The sequence below is a fragment of the Saccostrea cucullata genome, unplaced genomic scaffold, assembly GCF_032062105.1.
Source record: "Saccostrea cucullata isolate Sc308-1 unplaced genomic scaffold, CSIRO_AGI_Scuc_v1 ctg906, whole genome shotgun sequence".
NCBI classification, from domain to species: Eukaryota; Metazoa; Mollusca; class Bivalvia; order Ostreida; family Ostreidae; genus Saccostrea; species Saccostrea cuccullata.
Window position 1 is genome coordinate 480,478 of NW_026934443.1, and position 17,064 is coordinate 497,541.

The following is a 17,064-nucleotide window of genomic DNA, read 5'->3' on the forward strand; positions in this document are numbered from 1 at the left end:
CCACTATAGTTATAAGGCACAAAGAATATTTTTCCATGCATTGCATAATAAACGGCAATCTTTATTTTTTAAAATTTTATTTTCAATTTGCTCACAATTAAAAATTCATTTGTTAAATACATTTGGAATTCTATTTTACTCAAAGCTTCTAAGCTATACTGGGAGGCGATTTGCGTTCACTTTCTTGTAATATCAATAAATACTTATATTAGGTGGAATCACTGGCCGAAAAACATTTGATCAAGGTCATGTCCTGATATTTTATTACTATAAACACCTTTACAAGCATTGAAAATGCACAGAATGTCTTTCTTTCTCTGTGCCTTCTTTCCAATAAGAATTAAACTATACATACAGTATAATTTAGACCATGTTATCTTAGAGGTATTTTATATCTTCAATACAATATTCATTTCTAATTACATTATCCGCTGATTAATGTAACATTGTCCAAAACTTAAACGTCTCTCTTTAGGTCATTGGCAAGGCAAGATTTCCGGAGAAAAAAGTTTAATACATATTTTTTTCATTAAAAAACTCTTTATAAATAAAAGTTATAATAAATCCATGCTAATAAATTTATGACAATTCGTTTCCAATAACGTTGTAAATTACATGATAGAAACTCGTAATCATTATGAATAATAATAAGATGTTAAGGGAAGTAACTCAAAATAAAAGAACAGTGCCTGAATTTCTATGTCTTGTTTCTGTATTTGCATTTCAGCCAAAAAATAAACATGACATCGATAATACGGATACAGTAATGGTTTTTACTTAAAATGTCTATGAAATAAATGGATTTTAGGGAAATCGTATGGTTAAATATAATGTAGGTCCTTTTTGTCAACATTTTACATACTATAGGAATTGCATTGAGAATTGTGAAAACATTGATTCGAAAAACGGAAGGCTGGCTTGGTAGGTTACGCGAACAAGAATTAAGCATAATTGGTACCACTAAACCTGTTCAAAAGTTCTTGGAAATTTCTTTACTAATTCCAGGAACCTTGCCAATGTCCTTAAGAAAACCAGCCAGTGAAAGTTTTAAAACAAGACAAATAATATGCATGTACATTGTTCCTTACTCAGGAAAACTACATACCCCTGTAGCAATAACCATTGATTCTGATATGGTACGGCTTGCAGTAACAGATACCTATTGCCCCTTGTGCGATACATGCAGCATTCTGCCCACAATCACCTTCATTTTTGCAGAGAAATCTAGAATAAGCTACAAAATGTGGAAATTGTATACTTCACAAGAAAGATGAGTTAAATATGACGTCTTATATGATAAACTTACAAAAATCTCTACATTCTTGTTATTAAACAATTAACATATGAAGAACATATGAACATTTAGTGAGTTGAAATAGTCAATAAGGAAATACAAAAACCTTCACGCAATGATGATTTTCTATTAAGTTGACATAAAATTTAATAATTTTTAAACGCTGTGTTTTTAGATCTGTATCTACTTACCATATTTCCAATCTTTACATTTTACAGACATATTCCTATAGTGTATATTGTCGTCATCATATGTATCTGAACAAAAATCTGTCAAAGGTAAATGCGTCCTTTTGGTCCCGTAGTTCAATACTAGACCAGATAATCTATATCGATGCCCTTTCCAGATGTAAGGAATAGATACATTACATGGATCAAGGCAGTATCCTTAAAAATATGAGCATACTTTTAGATACAAAACAGTACATTGTTTTCATGCGTGCACATTTCCAATGATTAATCTAGATATAACGATATATGATAATGAAAAGATAAAGATTATGAAGAAAAATGTCATGAATGTTATAAAATAACTGGTCCTTCTTATCAACATATGGTCGAATACTTGCCGTCTCGAAGGTTAATTTTTGCTTCGTCTAAAGAAAAACTGCAGCTTCTTTTCGACGCTATAAACTTTATTGGAATGTCCATGCAGAGTCTCCTAAAATTAATGACACGCCTTGTATGACAAGTCATTGATTTTACAAAATAAAAATGTGAAATACACAACGTGTGTGATACACTTTCTTTACACCTACACCTACCTACATACATGGACACACACTAGTACTTAAAGAACCACCCCCTGTCACAAATGCACACACATACGTACACACACATGTGCATTTTAAGTAACTTAGATACAAAAGTACTATAATAGTTTCATTAAAAAGGAATAGAATCAATTTTATATCAGTTCAGTTCAGTTCAGTTTATTGAAGTCGAAAAATATACCTGTACAACTCACAGAAAATATTTACAATCACATATTTTAACACATGTAACAATGAAATAAACATACGACGTACATGAATATAACATATAATATTTATTACAATGCAATCACTGAATCCAATAAATTATAGAATACATGAAATTCTGAAGAAAAAATAACCACTCACCATTATCTTACCTAAACATATTTTAAATTCATTTTTAACTAGTGCTTATTGTAACGGGGACCATTACAGATGTTCCCCAAACGCTCCCCAACTCCCTTTTAGTGCCATATTACCTGTAAGCTTCATTAAATAAGACAAAAACTTATGCATTTGAGACTTTAACAACGCCAAGTTCATTCAAATTTTAGCATTGCACGTATGCGCATTTGAATTCATGTGCATAATGACCATATCATCTTGACTTCACAATCTATATATTTTTTATATACAAAATATTTAAATATTTAATCCAGAGGTATTAAAAAATAAGCTCATTCCAGTATATTTTTGAATTAACCCATTTCAACTGCACGCACGTGCATATATGAGCATGGTGACCATATCTTCTTGTAGAAGTCCATTACATCTATCTATGTTCTAAATCCCACCCCGTTTGGTTGAAAACCAAGGGAGTTATAGCTGTTTAAAGTTTCAGCCAATCAGATTACAGCGCACGTACACGCACGTGTATGCATGTGCATGGTCACCATACCTTCTTGTAGAAGTTCATTATGTCTATCTATGTTCCAAATCCCATCCTGTTTGGTTGAAAACCAAGGGAGTTATAGCTATTTAAGGTTTAAGCCAATCAGATTGCATCGCACTTGCATGCACGTGTTTTTATGATAATTGCTATATATCGTGTTGTAAGACATCTTAATGCATGGCTATGTTCAAAATTTCATAGGATTTCGTCGAAAAACAAGAAAGATATAGAGACTTTAGTTTCAGCCAATCAGAGCGAAGCGCACGTGCATGCGCGTGAGATCTTGCTATTTTGACCATGTCATATTGTTTATGCCACTAAAATATTCTTATATTATGAGTTTCAACGCATTTCATCAAAAATGTAAAAAGTTATTTTACGTGTTGCAAGCTCTTGCAAGCACGTGCGCGTAAAATGACCTTTGTTTGGCAAATCTACATAACATGTCTACTGACCCTAAAAACATTTTACCTTAATCGGATGTGTAGTTTACAGGAACACTCAAGTACAAAATTTTCCCAGGAAGAAAAATAATAATTATAATAATAATAAGAAACAGAGTAAAAACAACATGTTCCCCAACTTCGTTTGGGGAACATAATAAGACAGAATTGAAACAAATCATACAATTAAAATGAGAAATTTAAAGTTGTAAGGATATCATTTAAAATGCGTCACTGAATTGTACATCATTAACATGCATTCCTTGTCTATTTATAATTAAAATTTCAAACTTTGCATGCACAGATTGAGATTTAGATGGAAATCAATTTAATGTTTGGAGTTAAAAATATAGAGATGACAAACAGTATACAATCTCAAAGGTCTATTTAAACAATTCAAATTAGAAGCATCTAGCAAAAACAGACCAGTCTAGTACATCAGATTGGGATTATGTGGAGGAGTGAGAATCCAAGAAAATTACACCCCCCCCCCCCAAAAAAAAAAACCAAATGTTTGAAACCTTCCCAGAATTCCTTTGCTAACAAGATTCCAAACGATAATGGTGAATAAACAAACAACATAAAAATGGTTTTCGGTTTGTAGAAATCTTAAAAGCAACAAGGAAATACTCAACAATGTCTTTTGTAAAAATAAATGCACTAAGTCTTAGTTTCAACCAGACGCTCAGCTGTATCCGTAAACCCTGACAAACTTACTTACGTCGTGTGACGTCACAACTAGTCGAGATGCCTCGTGTAACTTGATTTTTGAGGTGGCTGATCAATGTTTCGTGCTTTTGATGGTACACCGAAACGATCACAGCGTAAAACATATCAATTAAATTTAAATCATCAGAAATTTCTACTATTATTTATTCAAACGTGTTTCCAATATACAATCCTTTAAAAAGACTTCTACAGTCTGTTTTTCTTTCAGTCCACAATGTGCAATCCTCAGTTGACTCCGCAACGCTCCATATTCAAACAGTGTGGGAGAAACCCCGAGTCATTCTATATTTAGAGGTCGTGTCATCAAGCTAACACAAACGTTGATGCGCGGATCACGTGACCTGGTGTACACATTTGCCCCGAGTTGACAGTTAACTTTGATCTATTCTTGAATATCAATCCCCTTGTATTTTCCTAATATTGAAATATCACTTTTTATAGTAATCGAAATGATACAATTTCAAGTACTGTATTATTATTGCGTGGACCCTGAAGTCCACGAAGTAAATATTTAAACGAGGTTAAACCGGATGCCATGGGCAAACAACAGGCTATGCATGCGCGAGAATGCTGGAGAGTTTGCAGCTTAGTTAACTTGCCCGTAGAATAATTCGCCCTATTCGAATTAGAATATTTCATTCATTGCCAAATCGCGCTTTTAAATTCGCATATCGCATTTACATATTCATTGGAGGATCCAAATTTCCTTCTTATACGTATACTTTTATATTCAAATTAAACTTTCATTCTATGGTACAAGCATTTTGAAAAGTAGGAAGAACTTTCAGTATATAGATAACTAAGTAACTTAACAACTTGAATAATCAACGCCATAAAAGTTCTAGCTTTTAAAAGATAGAACAAGCTTGCACCGGCATTAGTTTTATGCATCAAGGCTCGCAATTTTTTTTTTCAGCAATCCTAATGATAATAATAACTAGATGAGATCTCGTTGCGAGCAACGAGTAGGTCTTCCGTTGAATTTCTCGATAAGATGAGATGTGATTTGTTTAAAGAGAATGACATTGAGTTTTCCCTAGTTAAAGTTTCTCATTTTTATCACGATATTCTGAACATCTTTTCTTTGATAAGGCTTATGAAAATACTACCCCTTTTTGAGACATAAAGCATAAAAAATATAGCATTTTTGTCCCTTGTGACCCCATATTTCGTAACATATGATAAAAATATTATCATATATTGTTGCAAATCGTTAAGATGAATACTTTTGCCACAGTAATGTATAATATAATATTGATCATTAGAGAGTTATAGATAAAAGTATATTGGCCCCTCTGAGCCCTTTATTTGAGGGGCAGCCCTTTTTTCTTGGTATTAAATGAAAGGTCTTTGATTTTGAAGATTTTTTGTTCAACACTTATTCAGAGATTTCTATTCGTTGTGGAGATATGCTCAATGAAAATATTTAGGGGCCACTCCTACAAGTCCTTAATGGGGCCGTTTTACAAAAATTGAAAGTATGCATATTGTTTAGAACATTATTCTGACCATCTTTTGTTCTATGTTGCTTATCGAAATATTCCCCCTTTTCGAGATATAAAGCGTCAAAGATGTGACATTCTGGCCCCTTGTGACCCCTAATTACGCAAGATATGCTTAAAAGTTTATAATATATTGTTCCAAATGGTTTAACATTTAAAAATATCGAAAAATGGAGCAGAAAAAATGATAAAATTTTTTAGTCACATGGGGGATCGAACCCGGGTCGCCCGCGTGATAATCCAACGCGCTAACCATCGAACCATTGAGATCGCCACTTTGCGTTTTCAAATGCATATATCTCGAGATTGGCTTTTTCGATTTTCAAACAAATTACATATTTCGCTTCTGCAAAAGCGTCTCTATTCAATTCAAAAACAAAATTTAAAAAAAACAAAAGTAGAAAAATTGTGTTTTTTAAATTCGCTTCTGGTAGCGACCGGAAGCATAGACGACGCACGAAAAGGCGATTCTGCAACGCTATGAATGATGAACTATCATCTCCGATTAGTCTTAATTTCATATCTTAAGCAGTTTTTGCTACTAAGTTAAGACAAAATTGCATTTTAAAATCAGAAAATTGTCTATATCTCGCGACCGGAAATGATGTCACAAAAACGTTGAAGAACCTATCAAGATCAATTGATGATCTATCAAAATTTCATGTAAATCGACCGAGCCATTTCTGAGAAATCGCGTGCACAAAATCGGTTGGAATAATAATAATATCTAGATGCGTTTATTGTTGCTGGTGCAACAAGCAGGTCTTCCGACCGACTTCTCTTTTGCAATCTTGTCTGCGCCATCCCATGAAATAGATTTCATAATGTATTTTTTCGTTTACGTTCATTTACAGCAGTTTCTCAATACAGATCGCGATTGTTCCAGGTATTTCATAAAATATCTCCAAATATAGCTTTTAAAAATCGGCAAAATCTTCCACACATGTTATAAAAGAGTGAAAAGTAATTTGCAACTGAAAAAAGACAAAAACAAAGAAAAAATTTGAGGAACGCCCCGAGCTGGATTTGAACCCCCGACAGTAAGACACAGTTTGGTTCGGTCATATCTTTGCAATCAACGCCCGCATGAAAAAAATGAAAACATATATAGATATCTTTGAAGACGCTCTATAAACCCTGTAAATCCGAAAGAAAAATATTGAAAAACAAAAAAGTTGAAAAATTAGACTTTTTGAATTCACTTCCGTTTGCGACCGGAAGTAGGAACGACAAAAAATGAAGGACGTTCGGTTCATCTACATGTGATGGTCTTTCATGTCCATGAGTTTCAATTTCATATCTTTGTCCGTTTTTGAGAAAAATAGTGTACAAAAATCCATTTATAAAATACAAATTTCCCCCAAAATCGCGAATTGAAGCAAATTTTGAAAAAATGAAAAACACGTCTGGAGATATTTACGTGATGCATCTTTCCTGTAAAAATCTTTGAAATCCGTACAGTCACAGCTGAGATATCGCCACAAATATGAAAAAAGAATAATAATAATAATAGGAAACCGACGGAAAACAATAAGGTCTTCCGAAGGAAGTCGGAAGACCTTAATAATAGGGAAAAAGAAACCGAACAAAAACAATAATATCTTCCGTTGGAAACGGAAGACCTTAATAATAATGATTGGATTTATATAGCGCTTTTCTAGCATAAATGCTACTCAAAGCGCTTTACAATCATTATTACCCCCAGCAGACCTTAACAATACAGAACCTTTCTCAGTGCTAGCTGTCGTAATCAGCGCTAGAACACTAACATTCTGACAATATCTTTCACTGTCTATACCCTTTTACTAATTTTATTAGATAGAAGTCTATAGCAACGGTTTTAAATGTGGCGGAGGGGGGGGGGGGCTTCGACATATAAAAAACTGCGTGCTGCAGAGCTGTACTACGCGTAAACCGTCAAATCCTCTTTTTTCCCCTGATAGATTTCTTCCGCATAAATCCAGAACAGGTGTCAGGTCCCAGCCATTATGGGTAACATATATCAAAATAACCCGATTTTAGAAACTGACAAAACTAAAGGTCGCTAATCGGAACTAAAATTTCAGTCATAAGTAGGCAGATCATTGTAGAAAATGTGAACAAACCTACATGAATATTCAATACACAAAGACATCTCATTCAGTGAATTTTGGTTAGAAACACATGCATATGGTCCACGTATTGCAGTCCTTTTTTAAAGGACAGCAACTTGTATATATAGCTAAATGCGTTTCTAACAATCTTCTTGAAGGGCCAAATGTCAGTCTTTCTTTACTGCAATTGAAATTCTATACGATTCATTGTGAAACATTGATTATGATGCACTTTCAAAGTACATAAATATAAATTTGTGTGGTAACTGTATTAATATTTTGCAATTTCAAAGTACAGAAGCAAGAATTCATAAACATGTTTATATGATAATAATCAAAATCTTACCTCCTAAAATTCAGTCAATAAGTTAATTTTAACTGTCCGGAGGTATATTTTGCAAAGTAGGTCAAAGGTCAAAGTCAAGTGGTTTATAATGCTAATTTTCATAAAATATCTTAAAGATATGCTGTATATCGGCACCATAAACTATATTTTAAAAAGTAGGTAAAAGGTCAATTTCAAGGATCACGCTTTCAGTAACTATACTTATTTAAAAAGCCATAGTGTCAGGTAATATTTGTGAAAAATATTAAATGCATAACTTTTACGGTTCTAGAGATATAGGGAGTGACAGACGGGTGGATACACAGACGCCGGGTAAAGTGATCATAAATGTGTCGCTCTTGCTCTGCAGGCATTACGAAAATATTGATGACTTCAGTGATTTGGTTTAAAAACTTTACTTCACGTACTTTGTTTGATCCCCTTGCATGCACTTTTATTTCTGTCCCCTGATATTCGATAAAATTTAATATGGAACATAATTATGCCTAAATTCAAGATAAATATGCCTACATGCAAGTACCCAATCTTAACAAAGAATCTGATTTTGATCGTGTTCCTGATTAAAATTTAGTCAGCCCTCATTACCACAAGTCAAATATAAGGCAAAGTTCCTGTGTTTAAAAAAGAGAGTCTCAGCATAAAATTCCCTATCAATTTTTCATCCTATAAATTACATTTTAATTTATTTTCCTGTTTTGAATGTAAATTATTTCTTTTAAAACGATAAAGATGATATGAAATAAATAAATCAAGGTAACTTAAACAAAAGATTTTTCATTGCCTTCTTATTTGATAACCCATTTGTGGATATAAACATGATTTGAGAGGAATTCACTTATCCGGACGATTCATTCATCTGGAGGATTCCTTTATCCAAACGATTTCTTTGGCATCCGGATTAGCGAGGCACCACTGTACATATAAATATCTTGCATATTGACTATCTTTTCCTGCATTTTGATATTATTTTTCTCAAATTAGGGAGCAGAAATAAACCTCACTATGTTTCCTTTAAAAAATAAATTATTTTTAAATACATGTACGAAGTTCAAAGTGATCCATAGTTAGTTTATAAATTTCATAGAACATAGAAAGACGTAAAAATACAGTTAGAATATTTACAAACCTTTGTATGCTACCTGATCGAACGTAATGAAGGGTGACATGGACAAAGCACACTTGAAATATAAAAAGAATATGAAAATCGTGTAGCAGTAGATCTAGAATACATTTTCTAAAAACAAATATGTAGATAAACTAAAAAAAGATGTAAAAAAGGTTTTTCGGAAGATGTTTTTTTTTCAAAATTGTTAGATGAGGTTACATGTAAGTATAAATGATCAAGTGTCTGTTTTATGTCCTTTTTGGTATAACTAATCTATGTGTATAAACAAAAAAGTATTTGTTATAAGTCATGGTGGAGAAAAGGCACACAATTTATTTTTGATTTCTATGATACAAATGGAACTTTGTTGGGTTACCAAGAATTTTTAAAATTGTATTTTAAAAATTCCCTTCACTCTGTTCTTAGAAAACTATTGAGTAATATAAGAAAAAATTACAGTTGAATTATGATCATAAGGCAATTTAAAGAAACCAGCTTTCCCCCAAAAATTATTTCAAGTAATTATAAAAAGCAAACAATGTGCAATAGATTTGTACGATATTCTTAGAATTCGTCAGAAATACAAAAAAAAAAAAAAAAAAAAAAAAAAAAAAAAACAAATAAACAAAAACAAAACAAAAAAAAAAAACAAAACAAAAAAAAAAGAAAAAAAAAAGGGAAATTAATTGGGAGAACATTTTTGATTTAAATGTTGATGATTTTTGCTTGAAAAAAATACATTTTGTTTTTTTTTTATTTATGTAACAAATAATACATAGCTAAGACGGTTCCAATATAGTATTTTTGCCACAAATACATTTCTATACAAAATTGGTGCTACTGACTCGCACTTATGTAGTTTTTTAAAACCCATCAAGAGACACTTAGCCACTTTTTTGGAAATGTGAGTTTGTTGCAGAAATTTGGAAAATGTATTGAATTGGATTTTAGAACAGTTTGGACTTGACACAACTCTATATAAAGTTGATTTTCTTTTGGAAAATATTACTAATATACATTGTAATTACACACATGTATTCAATTGAAAATGTAAATATAATAAAAAAAAGAATATCTATTGAAGCAAACTAAAGAAAACTGTATTATCTTTTGAGAGGGACAAACAAGAAATACCATAACTGTTAGAAATATATTTTTTTTAAAAATTGAGATTTTTCAAAAAGCGATGGAATGTGAAAATAATTTAATACGAAAATTAGGTATGTATATTAAGTTATATAAATGCTATTTACAACAGAATTGCAGTTTCAGATGTGTATTTTTCAATGATGACAATATTAACATATCTTTTATTAGCTTCTTATATAAACATATGCATGATATGTTTAGTGAATGTGTTTAAAAAAGGCCCTTTCATATAATAAGCAGTATATTTATTTTGTCATATTGTAAGCTTTGTGAACCAAGGGCCCCAATCCTGGCACTAACGCTCGTACTAAGACATGTGATGGGATTAAAAAAAATCATGTTTCGTATGATTACAGGAGAGGAGAGAGAGAGAGAGAGAGAGAGAGAGAGAGAGAGAGAGAGAGAGAGAGAGAGAGAGAGAAACTCACGCCATTTGAAAATATCCATGTTTTTATCTAGTTTTATTTATTCTTTTTTTTAAAACAATTGTACTTCCGTGTTTTTAATGTTTCCTCATAATGTATGTATATATGGCAACAATGTGTTATAAAAGAATAAACCTCTCCAGCTATAGTTCGTCTATTATGCGGGAATTAAAACAAACAAAAAAGACGGTTTTATTTTTATATTTTGACACTTACTATTACTTCCTGTTACCTTTTCTTGCTTATCATTATTTCTTCTTCCCTGTTCCTGTTCGTGTCTCTACAGCATTGATTTTAGAGTAGTAATACATTTTTAAAGTACTAGTGTTGACATGTATTAGGCTATTTGTACCGTTTAAACTTCTATGGATGCCACCATGCATCCATGTCTGCATGAATATCAGGATTGAATGTAGGAAACGTTGGAGTGAAGAAATTGTTAACTGTTCAATTGATATTCATATGATATTAATATTGTCGAATTGATCGGAAATGTTTAATCAAAAAATATGCTAGCCATAATTATGTTCATTAAACTTGCGTTTAAACGGTCAAATTGATGATTCAACATTTCTTAAAATCTCTTGATAATTGTCAAATAAGAGAATGAATGTATCAACTTTTAATTCGACTGTTTTTTAATAATTTTTTTTTTTTTTACAATTTATTGTTTGTATATTATTTTAATTAATGCTTTTGTCCAAAATGTCCAAAAACTACCTATCAGATTGATAATATGTTTTATTCAAACTTTAATATTTAAAATGACAGTTATCGATGAAATATGTTGAAATGATGAACAGCATTCAAGCTCAAGAGTTCATTACACATTACAAAAGAGCAAACATGGACCTTTAAACATCAAAGCTTGGATCAGGTGCCAAAAGGAGTGAGTATCCCCTGCCAAACGGTCACACCCATCGCGTACTCCTTGTTATGATTGGGAAATAATTGGAAAAATTAGTCGACAATTTAGTGTGTAAAGATTGGCCTAAGAATTTATATGAAAAATCTCTGTCTGCATTGGACTAAATGATAGATTTTTCCTTTAAGTTTTTGGAACAACTGCAAATTATAAAAAAGTAGGAAAATTCTCTACCATGGTCATGTATTTACAATAAACTATGTGAACATCCATCAAATCTCGTTTGACTTGATTATGTGCGCCTTCCAAAATTTGCTCATCTTTATCCAAGTGTGTCTTGTACCAGTTGCGCCCCATTATTAGCAAACGTACTGTACCGGTATGTGTACTTAAAATAGTGGGCTTCATATTTTAGCGGTTTTGGCGCAGACAATGATTAATGATGCGCTGATTCATGAATACCGCGGTAAGAAATAATTTATAAGTAGATTATACGGCACAGACATGTGTAGCTCTAATTCATGATTAGAGCTACAAACCTATAACTATTGATTGAGATAGATTTTGAATAAGCTAATTTAAAACTATGTACATGTACAGTATTTTTGGCAGGCACGTAGCAACAGGGGGGAGGGGGCTGGCCCCCCACTTTTTTTCCTGATATTAACTTTACTGTAGAAAAAGTCCATTGAAAAGATGGTTGGCCCTCAACTTTTTAGCACAGCATAATTATAGCAAGGAAATATAGGAAAAAAATGGAAGTGAAAGGAAGTTGGCCTTGAAAAAAGTTGGCCAATCACACCCCCCCCCCTCCCTCACGAAATAGGATTTTCGAGTTTGGGCAATTTTTAATTTTCCGTTTTTTTTTCTTTTTTCTTTTTGCTTGTCAACTTTTTTTGAAGGTAAGTAAAAAAAAAAAATTTCTCAGGTTGCCCCCCTCCCCCCACTTTCAAAGACGATGCTACGTACCTGTTTCGAATTTATATGAAGCAAAATATGTTCAAATTCTTATACGTGAAAAGAAAAAAAAAACACTTGATGTGTCCTACTACTCGAAATTTACCCAGCAGGCACACAACGTTGTTTAAACGTTGAATATTAGTTGAAGTTGGGTTTAGACGTTGATAAATCTAGATACAATATTGATTCAACGTTAACTTTTCAACGTTGAAAATTTAACGTTGAATCAACATTGAGTTGAGTTGAATTGCCAACATCGATTCAACGTCGGATCTTCGCTGAGCAGGCCAATCCTATTTTACGCTGATAGATAATTTGGACTATGATAGTGTCGGACTATAACACTGTCGGACCATGAGGTCGGACTTGATAAAGTCGCACTACCGTATATTATTACTAACTATTATAACTAACATGTATGGTAAATATAGAAATTTTACACATTTAATGATAAATATGAATTCAGTACGAATTGGCCAAAGTACGAATTTAGAGAATACGCAGTAGAACATCCGGAAAATATTTAAAAAAAAAAAACAGCATAACACAACCCTCATTTAAATGGATTTAAATGTTTTATTGTTAAATATAATAAAACAATTACTAAGAAATTTGCAAAAGAAATAGAAAGTAATGTTTCCATACTATGTTTGATCTCATCAAATTGACTACTCAGAGGTCTCAGGAAACTGATTAAAAAAACTGTGAGTAGTATTACTATTTTGTAATTTGAAAGTTATTTGTCTTATCAGAGGGTCGCTTTCCCTTCAACAATTACGAAAGCATCTTAGCAACCGTGCAATAAAACGGTTGAAAATTTAAGTATTTTATTACTATATGACACCCCCCCCCCCCCCCCCCCCCTTATGTTTTGTACCTGTAATTGTTATGTTAAAATAGTTTTGCACTATTTTTAATGTAATCAATAAGAAGCATTCAAAACTTTTAAAAGTTAAACAAAAATATGGGTAAGCATTAATTAAGCCTTAAAGCCTCAACTAAACAATTTGTCCTAGCAATTCCTTTGACCATTTACTTACAATGTCATTGTAGATGTATAGACCAAAGACTTCTTTTAGACATTTTTCTTAGCATTTTTTTTTTCATCAATTATTTGTCATATCTTGTCTCTTTTTCTCAAAAGAGTACGTATATCTAAAAACTTTGTTGTTAGACGAATGCAAGGGGTTACCGAAAATTCGTTGACTGATGAGATGTCATTAATAATGTGTCGTTTTTTTTTAAAACAAAGTTTATGAAGATCATACAACAACAAATTTTCAGAAATGCTGAATTTAAGTATTATCTTGATACGTTGATGGTTTACAAGATAATTTCAAAATTAAAAAAATTCTTAATATGAACGACCGGTGCTGACATTAAATAGTTTTATGTCGTTCGACATTGTCGTCATCCCCATCTACATGTACCGAATACATTTATTTTAATGAGATTCGTTGGAGTTAGGTAAGTACCTAATCCATCCAGTTCATACGACTTTCAATGGCATTAACAGCTGTTTTAATGCATATCATATTGAAAAGGGATCTATTTGTGTTAATCACATTCCTTAATTAAGGCTTTTTTCTCTGTTACACTTAGATAGTAAGAATCTGCTTCATAAGAGGTTGCTCAACCTGGCACCGAGATTATGAAGCATCTTAAGCTTAGGTCAAAATCCTTCTGTTGTGCAAAAATGTTCTAGAAGTCAAACAGTCCAAAATCAAATTATTTTTCAATACTACTCTACAAAAGTGTTGCTATCTGTAAAATTAGAGATTAATTCAATAAATAATAAATAATTATCTTGCACAATTAAAAGTTTACTTAAGTTTCAGTTTAAAATATTGTCGAAGTCAGGTACACACAAATTAAAACATTTTTCAATATTGCAAGCGAGTGGTTAACTGCAAATTTAGAGACTGATAAATAATAAATTAACATTTGAGAGCTGATTGAAAATCAGACTTAAGTTTAAATCTATTTCATAATACATATACCAAGGCCTTTTCTCCAAAAAGTACATAGATTGTACTCTAGCATCTGCATCTTTTTAATATCACCTTCAGCATACTTGGAATTACAATCAGAATTTTTGTTTTGTTTATTTTTTTTTAAATAAATGTTGCAATTGACCACAATTAGAAGATAAGTAAATTTACAAAATTCATTTTTTTTTCTTTTTTAAGTAGTTGTTAAGAAATTCAGAAGAGGTATTTAATTCAAAAAGAAATTTGAGTGTAGTGAATGTTACATGTAAGTATTTGAAACTGTAACATGATTTTGAAGTATTTTCCCTTTGTAACGGAAGCTGTGGGTAAAATTTAGCAAACAAGTAAAAGAGTAAATATTGCATTTGTAAAGACGAGGCATAAAAAATTACACCGATGGGATTGCATAAAGAATATCAACCCGTACTAAAACACTAATGAGTTCTTATTGTTACTGATAGGGACCCTTGCTTCTCATTGACATCTGATCCCACATCTGATGTTTTCGTGGTCCTTGTTTTCTACAGTATATCCCTATTATGTAATGTTAAATGACTTTACAGCTCGAATACTGTTTGTTATCTCCACATACTTTATAAAATCAAAAAAAGTATTTATGTTTCCTCATGCTGCACAATCTTACCGCAGCTCTGTTTTTGCTGTGATAAATTCAAATAAAATCAACACCATTTTTGAGATGAAATATGTCATTTATTAAAATGACGAAATAAGAAAAAATATATACATAACATGATAGGGGATCAGATCAAAAGGTAATCGCACAAATACATATCAATATCTATTATGATCCCCTAAATTTACAGATGAACAATATTTGCAAAAAAGATATAAAAAAACAGTAGGTATACGGTAAAAAGATGGCACTACAAAAATAAATATGATGAAATATGTCATTTATTAAAATGACGAAATAAGAAAAAATATATACATCACATGATAGGGGATCAGAACAAAAGGTAATCGCACAAATACATATTAATATACTGATCCCCTAAATTTACAGATAAACAATATTTGCAAAAAATATAAAAACAGTAGGTATACAGCAAAAAGATGGCACTACAAAAATAAATATGCCAATATGTCAAATGTAAACTGTATATCAATTTAAAACATATAAATGCCAGTTAGGAAAAGCTGGGGTGGTGGTGGGTGTGCCAAATTTTTTGCTGTTATTGATAGCGTCAACAAAGCGAGAATGACCCAGCGCTGACTGGTCAGTTACAGACAGCATCAAAACACGTGATTATAATGGACATCTCTGATTGGCTGATTGTCCGCGAATGGGTCTGGTTTGACCATGGAAAATTTTGGAGTTGCGTAACAAGCAGCCGAAAAAGAAAAACGGGGGAAAATTACATAACATGGAATCCAACACTTGAAAGGCCTGGGAGAATTCCAGCAAATGGAGAAAAATCAAAACATTGAGTATGAACAATAAAATAGAACATCTAATTACTTTCATTTAGACAAAAGAAAATAAACAGCATTCAACACATAAATGAAATTATTTACATAATTGTTGTTTTATGTTTCCTCATGCTGCACAATCTTACCACAGCTCTGTTTTTGCTGTGATAAATTCAAATAAAATCAACACCATTGTTGAGATGAAATATGTCATTTATTAAAATGACGAAATAAGAAAAAATATATACATCACATGATAGGGGATCAGAACAAAAGGTAGTCGCACAAATACATATCAATATACTGATCCCCTAAATTTACAGATAAACAATATTTGCAAAAAATATAAAAACAGTAGGTATACAGCAAAAAGATGGCACTACAAAAATAAATATGCCACCAAATGTGATTGACGAACATAGTTTGGCAAGCTGTGCCAAATTTTTTGCTGTTATTGATAGCGTCAACAAAGCGAGAATGACCCAGCGCTGACTGGTCAGTTACAGACAGCATCAAAACACGTGATTATAATGGACATCTCTGATTGGCTGATTGTCCGCGAATGGGTCTGGTTTGACCATGGAAAATTTTGGAGTTGCGTAACAAGCAGCCGAAAAAGAAAAACGGGGGAAAATTACATAACATGGAATCCAACACTTGAAAGGCCTGGGAGAATTCCAGCAATGGAGAAAAATCAAAACATTGAGTTTGAACAATAAAATAGAATATCTACTTAATTACATTTTGACAAAAGAAAATAAACAGCATTCAACACATAAATGAAATTATTTACATAATTGTTGTTTTATTATTGATAGAAACTTTGCAATTTCATGAACAAAAATTTAAATGACATCTAGATTTGATACAATTGCAGTACGAAATACATAATCTATGTTAATGCATTTCTTTTAAAACACATAAAAACAAAACAAGCAATTTTAATGTCAATGATCTTTAAAAAATCCAAACTAGCAAAATACATTTACTTACAAGCATGTAATTATGACATATTTTTAAATTTAAATTGTGCTAATGCATATTATTGACATTTAGTATCAAAATTAAAATTGAGCTACTGTGAG

General features: G+C 31.8%; 1 protein-coding gene and 1 long non-coding RNA gene across 6 annotated transcripts in view; both read right to left on the reverse strand.

Annotated features, from left to right (window-relative positions):
* Positions 1-17,064, reverse strand: part of LOC134240738 (uncharacterized) — a 119,862-nt gene that overhangs the window by 39,091 nt on the left and 63,707 nt on the right. The window lies entirely within an intron of this gene.
* LOC134240740 (uncharacterized) lies at positions 1,517-10,806 on the reverse strand. Its single transcript, XR_009986511.1, has 3 exons — positions 10,736-10,806; positions 9,180-9,231; positions 1,517-1,954 (listed from the first exon to the last, which is right to left on the reverse strand). It is a non-coding gene; the product is annotated as an uncharacterized LOC134240740 (long non-coding RNA).